The sequence below is a fragment of the Cupressus sempervirens genome, chromosome 4 (genome assembly GCF_028749045.1).
Source record: "Cupressus sempervirens isolate cs-2001-9-10 chromosome 4, ASM2874904v1, whole genome shotgun sequence".
Lineage (NCBI taxonomy): Eukaryota > Viridiplantae > Streptophyta > Pinopsida > Cupressales > Cupressaceae > Cupressus > Cupressus sempervirens.
In genome coordinates, this window is record NC_143121.1 from 41,589,885 (window position 1) to 41,598,802 (window position 8,918).

Here is an 8,918-nt window from a genome sequence, read left to right on the forward strand (position 1 = left end):
TTTAATTGTAACCATTTTAATCAAACCTAAATTTGCAATTTGTATGTGTTTTAAGATATTTTCAAATATTAAAGGTCTATTTAGCCATTTTTGACTTGCACCTTCAAACAAGTGCCTAGGACAATTTTTTTACCTAAACATAGTCTTGGAGTAAATGTTTTAGTTTTGCCATCAGATAAAGTCCATGTATTAGTGGGTGAAATCTATTCTTCAATTTTTCCAATGGGCTCCTTGATGCAGGAGCATCCTGGGTGTGAGGGAAATCTTGCATCACCCAAAAATATTTTTATTTTCAGTCTTTTCTATTTTCATCAGGACTAGTACACAGGGGGGTTACTATTTCTGGGAGCTTACTATTTTTAGTAACTTTATCATACAAGCTTGGAATGTTTTGATTTTCTACATGAAGGTTAATTTTAGAATTATAAGTCTACCATAAAAATTTCATTGCTCTAGCTTAAGTATTAAAGAAGTTACAAATTTTCGGTAGAAAATTTTGGAGAAAAATATTTGAACTCAATTTTGAAGGCCTTAGAGGCCCTAGATGAGGTCCAAAAACTGGACAGAAGGGTGCTTGTGCAATTTTGAGCCTATAGATCAGGAGTTGGTGTTTTCGAAAAGTGGTATAATAGTCAATTAGAGCAATTCTTCAATTGTTATGGCCTTCCAAAGTTGGGCTACCCAAAATTTTTAAAATAAATGTCAAAGATGTATTTGATTGACTCTATATGTATTGTTAGGGTCTGTCGGACCTAGGTATTAAGTTTAAATGTCTAGAACCTTCTTAGGCAACATAAAGTTGCCTATTTAAGAAAGGCACAAACATTGTCTAGAACAACTCTAGGTGATAGTTTGTAGCATTATTTTGCAGATTACTGTAATGAAGGCACCCATGTGGGTTAGCATGTTTTAATTGAGAATTCTGTAATTCTGCATTTTGTGGCTATAATAAGAAGCCCTATTTTGTTCTTACAATCATTGTTGTTTCTTTGTTTATGTTATGTGTTTATGGTATTAAGGGGAGCACCCTTCATCAAGTGGTATCAAAGCTAGAGTTCTTGAGTTTGTGGATAGATCGCTGACTGTGAGGCAGTTCACACCAGGGCCATGGTTTGGGCTAAGCATGTAGACAGATTGCTGATTGTGAGGCAATTTACACTAGGGTTTCAGCGAAAGCATGAAAAATGCTTCTACGAAGAGAGCATGGTGGAAGAGCTATAGGTGTTACACCCGAGTGTTTTAGAGCCCTCCAAAGACAAATGCAAGCATTGGAAAAACAAATATGCAAAGGAATAAATCTTGTCATAAGAGATGAAAGTGAGGATGAGGATGATGAAGAAGAAAATGTTGAAGCATAGGCAGTTCTAAACCCAAAGGAAGAGAGGCTTTTTAAGGCCATCTCCAAGATTGAAAAAATACCTAAGTTTGAGGTTCCTACATTTTTAGGAAATCTTAACCTAGAGGAGTTGATTGATTGGATCAATGAATTGAAGGAGTACTTTGAGTATGAAGATATTGAGGATTCAGATAGGGTCAAGTTTGTGAAGGCGGAACTCAAAGGAGATGCAAAGATCTGGTAGCAGGAGATTCAATTGGAGTGAAATAGAAATAGAAAGGAAAAAATCAACAGATGGGATCAGATCATAGCTAAACTAAAACAACAATTCATTCACGTGGATTATGAGCTTGATCTGTTGAAGAAAATGCAAGGGTTGAAGCAAGTAGGAAAATCTATTCAAGAGTATATCGAAGATTTCTATCAAGTTCTCATTAGAACTGGCCATGTAGAAGCTGATAAGGAGAAAGTGGCCCATTATCTTAATGGGTTAAGACCAAGTATTTAGGATGAGCTAAGTCTGGTTTGAATGAATATTGAGGAGGCATACTAATTTTCCCTAAGAGTTGAGGAGAAATTGAGCAAGAAGTTTGACAACAAGAATAGTAGAATAGGTCATGGTAGAAGATTTGGTGGACAATCTTATGGCAACTAAAATGAGGATCAAAAGAACAAGGATGAGGCTGGGAGTAGCAGTCAGAACCAGAGGGAAAAAAATCAATTTGTTTCCATGATTAAAACAATAGAGATCAAAGAGGAAGAGGTAGAGAACAAGGATCTGGAAGAGGAGGCTTTCATGGGGAACGCTTTCACTACGGAGAAGAAGGGCACAAAGCATTTGAATGTTCCTAGTGCCAAGGAAGAACAAATTAAAGAATCAAAGGCCAGGCTAAAGTTGCACATGTTAAAAAAGATTCCAAATCATCACATTTTGAATATGTTGAAAGAGGAGAAGTCCTAGTCAATAGAAGAGTCCTGCTAAGTGGTGAGAATGAACCTGATCAATGGAGGAGTTTGTTTTGCTCCAAGTGCAAATGTGAAGATAAGTGTTGTGATGTGATCATTGATGGTGGAAGCAATTACAATTTGGTGTTAGAAAATATGGTCACAAAGTTGAAGCTAAAGAGGTAGAAACACTTGTGTCCAAACCATATTGTCTAGGTGTAAGATGAACATATAGTCATGGTCAATGAGCAATGCTCAGTGAAGTTCAAGATTAGAAGCAACCAGGATGAGGTACTTTGTGATATAATACCAATGGACATATGTCATATGTTGCTAGGTAGGTCGTGGTAGTTTGATAGACATTTTGTACACTCTGACCAAGAATGAAGTGAAACATAAGTTGAAGTCGTTGAAGGACGAAGAAAATGTATGTAGTGTTGCCAGAATATGTTTCATTGATGGAAAGGAGTTTCTCAAAGGTATGAAGCACGAGCATATGTGTTTTGTTGTAATTCCAAAATATGGTAAAGAAGAAGTAGAGGAAGTACTTGCAAAATTTGAATATATGTTGAGAGAATTCTCTGATATTGTGTCAGATAATGTACCTGATGGATTACCCCCAATGAGGAAGATTAGTCACCAGATGGATTTGATTCCAAGAGCCAGTTTTCCAAAAAAGGCAATGCATAGAATGACACTAGTAGAAAGTGAAGAGTTAAATAAACAAGTTCATGAATTGTTGTAGAAGGGGTTGATTCTAGAGAATTTGAGTCCATGTGTTGTTCGAGTTGCATTAGCACCAAAGAAGAATGAAGAATGGAGAATGTGCATAGATTCTCGTGCTATCAACAAGATCACAATCAAGTATAGATTTCCATTGCTAAGGATGGATGATATTATGGACTATTTGAGTGGGGCAGAGTATCTCAAAAAGATAGATCTGAAGAGTGGGTACCATCAGATTCGTATCAGAGGAGGTGATGAGTGGAAGACTACTTTCAAGAAAAGGGAAGGATTGTATGAGTGGTTAGTCATGCCTTTTGGGCTAACCAATGCACTAAGCACTTTCATGAGGCTCATGAATGAGATACTGAAGGAGTTTCTAGGAAAGTTTTTCATTGTTTACCTAGATGATATTTTGATCTTTCATAAGACATTGCAGGAGCATTTGATTCATATTCGAAAGGTGTTTGATAAGTTGAGGGAAGAAAAGTTGCTTATAAACTTGAAGAAGTGCAATTTTGTAAAGAAGGAGTTGGTGTACCTAGGATTTGTAGTCTTGGTAGAAGGTCTATAAATGGACCTGAAGAAAGTGAAGGCTATCCTTGAATGGCCTACTCCGAGGAGTGCGATAGAGGTGAGATCTTTTCATGGACTGGCTAGCTTTTACAAAAAGTTCATAAGAGGTTTTAGCAGTATTTGTGGACCCTTGACTGAAACAATGAGAGGGGATATGAAAGAATTTAAGTGGAGTGTAGGAGCAGATAAGAGTTTTAATTTGTTGAAATAGAAAGTTACTGAGCAACTAGTTTTAGCACTTCCTGATTTTAACAAGGTGTTTCAAGTAGACTATGATGCTAGTGGTACTATAATAGGAGTTGTTTCCAGCCAAGAAGGTAGACTTGTTTCTTATTTTAGTGAAAATTTGAATGATGCAAAAAGAAAATATTTTGTTTATGATCGGGAATTTAATGTTATAGATTAAGAATTGAAGAAGTGGAGACACTATATTATTCCTAAGGAGTTTTTTTTGTATACTGATCATCAATTTTTGCAATATTTGAATAGTCAAGGAAAATTAAACCAAAGGCATTTGAAGTGGGTTGAGTTTTTGTAGAGTTATACATTTTTTTTGAAACATAGGAGTGGGAAGTCTAACAAAGTTGTAGATGCTCTTAGTAGAAGATAACTTTTTCTAGCATAAATGCAGATAGAGGTGGTTGGGTTCAAGGAACTCAGTACTTTGTATCCAAATGATCCTACTTTTGGTGAAACATGGAAGACTTGTACAAAACCTATTACACTTGACAAGAAAAAATGGTTGGATTTCATGATCAAGGATAGTATGTTGTTCAAAGGAAGCCAGTTGTGCATTCCCAAAAGTTCAATGAGAAAAAATATCATCAAGGAGAAGCATATTGGAGGATTGGTTGGACATTTTGGCAGCGATAAAACCATATATTTGGTTGCTGAGAATTGGTACTAGCCACAACTGTAGAGAGATGTGAAGAAGTTTATACAAAGTATGTCAAATGATGAAATGATTGAAGTAGAATACAGGATTGTATCAGTCATTACCTATACTAGAGAAGTCATGGGAGGATGTTAGCATGGATTTTGTTCTCAAATTACCAATGACTCAACGAGGGCATGATTATATTTTTTTGGGGGTTGACAGGTTTTCAAAGATGACACATCTTATTACTTGCAAGAAGACTAGTGATGTTGTTCATGTGGCGGAGTTGTTTTCCAAAGAAGTGGTGAGATTACATGGTCTGCCAAAGAGTATAGTTTCATATCGAGATACCAAATTTGTTGGGTATTTCTGGCATACATTGTGGAAGAAGTTGAAGATAGATTTCAAGTTTAGTTCATTGCATCATTCACAGATTGATGCACAAACAGAAGTGGTGAATAGGAGTTTGGGAAATTTATTGAGATGTTTGGTTGGAGACAAGTCAAAAGGATGGGATCTGATTTTACCATAGACATAATTTGCATATAATAATTATGTCAACTAGAGTACTAGAAAATCACCATTCTAGATTGTATACAGGAGTAGTCCCCGAAATGCTTCTAAATTGAGGTAGTTGGATAAAGGAGAGATAAGTAGTGTTGAAGTAGAAGAATTTGTTGAACATTTGAAGCACATCCATGAGGAGGTGAGGAAACACATCATAAAAATGAATACATAGTACAAGGCTAAGGAAGATGTAAAAATGAGGTATAAGGAATTTTAGATTGGAGATAAGGTCATGGTTCATTTGAGAAAGGAGCATTTTTCGGGGTACATATAATAAGCTAAAGATGAAGAAGTTTGGACCATGCAAAATAGTGAAAAGCCACGACTCTGGAAATGCCTATGAAGTGGAGTTGCCTGCTGAATTGAATATTTCACTAGTATTTAATATTTTAGATTTGAGAAAGTATTGTTACCTCTGGTTTTACCGCCAAAAGATTTAAATTCAAATCCGCAGCCTGTTCAACGGTTAGCCAAAAAAAATTTATTTTAATGCCCTGACTCGCCAAGGTTCTGTGACCGTCAGATTTTAGATAGATCGACGGTCGGCGCGATCTCGTCATCAAAAGTCGCACGGGAGATAGTATTAGCGACATCGTGCCCGAACGACACGTGTTTGGTGAGCCCTACGGGTGGGTCACAACGGAGGGCGGTCAGAAAGTTTTTCGGCGCCGCAGGTGCTATGGCGCTATCGCACGCCAACCGAAAATCTCCATGGCGACATAGTGCCCGGCGGAGATGCTCACGACGGCGGGCGAGTCACGTTGCCAAAAAAAAAAATGTTGCGACGATCGGGTAAAAGTTTGGCGGGCCGGAGAAAATAAACGACGAGAACTTCAGACAAATATTGGGCCCCATTGCGTACCTCATCTGCCCAGTTGGCGGAGCCCGTGTCACGGCAGCGAATCAAAAAGAACCATGCACAGATAGGGACACGTCATCAGTTGGGCGCTATGGCGCTATGGAAATTTAACCTCGATTTTCCCATAGCGACATGGCGCCTGGTCGACACGTGGTCACCCTGTGAGGCCAAGTCGCAAGATTGCCCAGTGGTGTTCCGATGGGCCAGTGAGGAACCGCCGCATGTAACCAGGCTGGGTCTCTATCAGTACGGTTGGCACAGTCAAGGTTTGCGATCTCCACCGTCAGATTTGATTGCATCAACGGATGGCGCCATCTCGCTATGGCAGAGATGTGCAGATATTATCATCGCGACATAGCACCCATCCGCCACGTGGCCATTCTACGGATCAAGTCTCGGGTTCACCAACCGGATGATGCCATGCGTATATGTCAGGACACGGCAACCATGGGCCCAGTAGTTTTCAGGAGGGACGGCGAGTGAAGTACGAGGTCGCTCTGATCGTCAGATCTGCAAGATCTACGGCGGGCACTATCTCGCCATCAGGAGCTGCCCAGACTTTAGCATCAGCGACATAGCGCCCGTGCGCCACGTGTCCTGGCGGGGCTGCGTTTCATGCCGTCAGAAGCAAATAGGGTGGGGTGACTGACAAACCAACAGGGGGACGCCACGTGTTGGCGAGCCCGGCGAATCAATAGGAACGGAGGGTTACAGAAGGTCAGATTCTCCACCATCAGATTTGATGAGATCAACGGTAGGTGCCATGTCGCCTTAGTGAGGCTGTAAGATTTTTACCATGGCGACATCGCGCCCGACTGACACGTGTCGGTGGGGTCAGGTCTCGTCGGATGCATCATTGAGGTGGCGCGATTAGTTCGATGAAGGCGGTCAACCGCGGAAGGACTCTCCAAGTGGCAAGACAAAGGATTACGATTGGCCCGTATGGCCTAGTCGGCATATAAGAAATCGGGTCAGCTAATAGGCCAGTTTGATTCATGAACCAAGATGCAGAGGCGATCGACGTATCTTGCGATCTGATCTTCGCGATCATTTCCAACCTACCAGGAATGAATGCAGGACATAAGGACACTCCACCCATCTGGTCGGCCCATCTACCATGTCAGGGAATGTTGTGGCACCATTTCTATCTTCTCCAGGCTCTTCTCAGAAGAAATGAGATTTCTCGGTATGCAGGCCAGGATTTCAATCCAGATCCCCGATTGGGTTCTCAAGACAGGAAGTTAATGCCAGTAGGTAAGAAGTGAATATAACGCGGAAATCTTCAGTTGTGCCTGATCTATAAAGGCAGTTTCATGATCTGTTCTGAAGGTCGATTCTTCCTGATTTTCTCTGCTACTGCTTGCAGACTTACAGTGTAAAACCCCCTTTATCTCTGAGCCATGTAATAGCCTGTATCATCTCTTTCGGCCATCAGTGTGAATGTGCATCACTTTGCCTCCCATTGGTGTATTGTTGAGATCAACGATCTGCATACTGTATCTATCTTTGGCCTATCGAATAATACATAAGTGAAATCTCCTTTTCTTAGTGTCATTCGATTGGTTTCTTCTAATCTGTATGTGATTACTGATCGACATAAGTCTGGATGTGTATGACTTTTGAATGTTATTCTGGTTTTGTAGTATATATATGGGCAGGAATGAATCTGAACACTCTGTCTTGGTGCATCACCGCCTTAGATTAGACTAGGTAGATTTTCTTTGACGCTCTCTTTCTCCCTTTCCCTTCTGAGAATAGATAGGTGCGCCCTGATAGTAAGAGGAAGCCGGCCTTCTCCGGAGACTCAACCTCGTAGTTCAAGTCCCACAGCTTGGAGGTTGTTTCCATGTTTCACTAGGTTGTCCTCGCGCATAGGCCTTGGACAAGGGTGCAAACCTATGTGACAACAAGTACTATGAAGGAGGTGATGGAGATGAAGTTCAGAAGCACAATGGATTATTCTAGTAATTAGTTCGGCTCTAAAGGAGATTGAGGAGATACTGAATAGTTGTATTGAAAAAAAATACAAGGAACAAAACTTATGAGGAATACTTGGTCAAATGGAAAGGGAGGCTAATAGAGGATTCATCATGGCTAGCAAAAGAGGAGGTTGATTATATATTTCCAATTTTTAGTCTTACCCTTTAAAAGCTTGAAGTCATTAATAGAGGTGAGTATGTTCAAAGAGAGTTGTGTCTAGGTCTTCTTTAGGTCACTAACTTCTCATCTTTCTCGAGTGCTATACTTTCTTTACTTTTCCAAGTCTCCCTTTGCATTACCTTTACCTAATCTTTCTAAGTGGGTTTCCTATTTTTCTAATGTGCACAGGAATTAGGTGATTTAGGCATGGTTGGGGTGTGATATTATGTCCTAATGAGAAGTAAGTTTTCTATATTCTATTCTTTTCTATCTTACCCTAACATTTCATATCCCACAGATTCTGAGCTTTCCAGTTGACTTTCCCCTTGTGCAAACTACATCAAGTGTGAATCCAATGGATGAAGCCATGACAGTGATTAATAGGATGTGAGTACAATTTTGTCAATACCTAAAGGCCTATGAATCTGTGGATAGATGCCAAGGTGAGTCTCATTTAAATCTATGGAGAGAAGATCAAGTACTACTAGAGAATATGGGTCTAGTTTTTCTGCTACATATTCATGGAAATGAAGTCATTTTGTTTTGATTCTGAGGTTGTATGAACTTGAGCCAAATCTCAATTCAAATGGTCAAATAGTGTGATCTTAATGTTGAAAGAACTATGTAAAGGCTCATAACTAGTAATACATGCTTGAGATCTAGCTTTGAGGCCATCAGATTGGAATTAAAGGTTGAATGTTGTTTGTTGTGTCTCAGTTTGAAAAATGTTGCTAAGAAAGGAGTTTTCCACCCAAAGGAAATGAAAATGGTTACTTCCCTAGGAGATTTGAGAATAGAAAGCCAAGTTATTCTAAGATACAAATATCCTTCAGAGATGCTCAGAAGATACTTCTAGAAAAGTACATGTTGGAGATGCAAGCCATTATGAGGGAAAA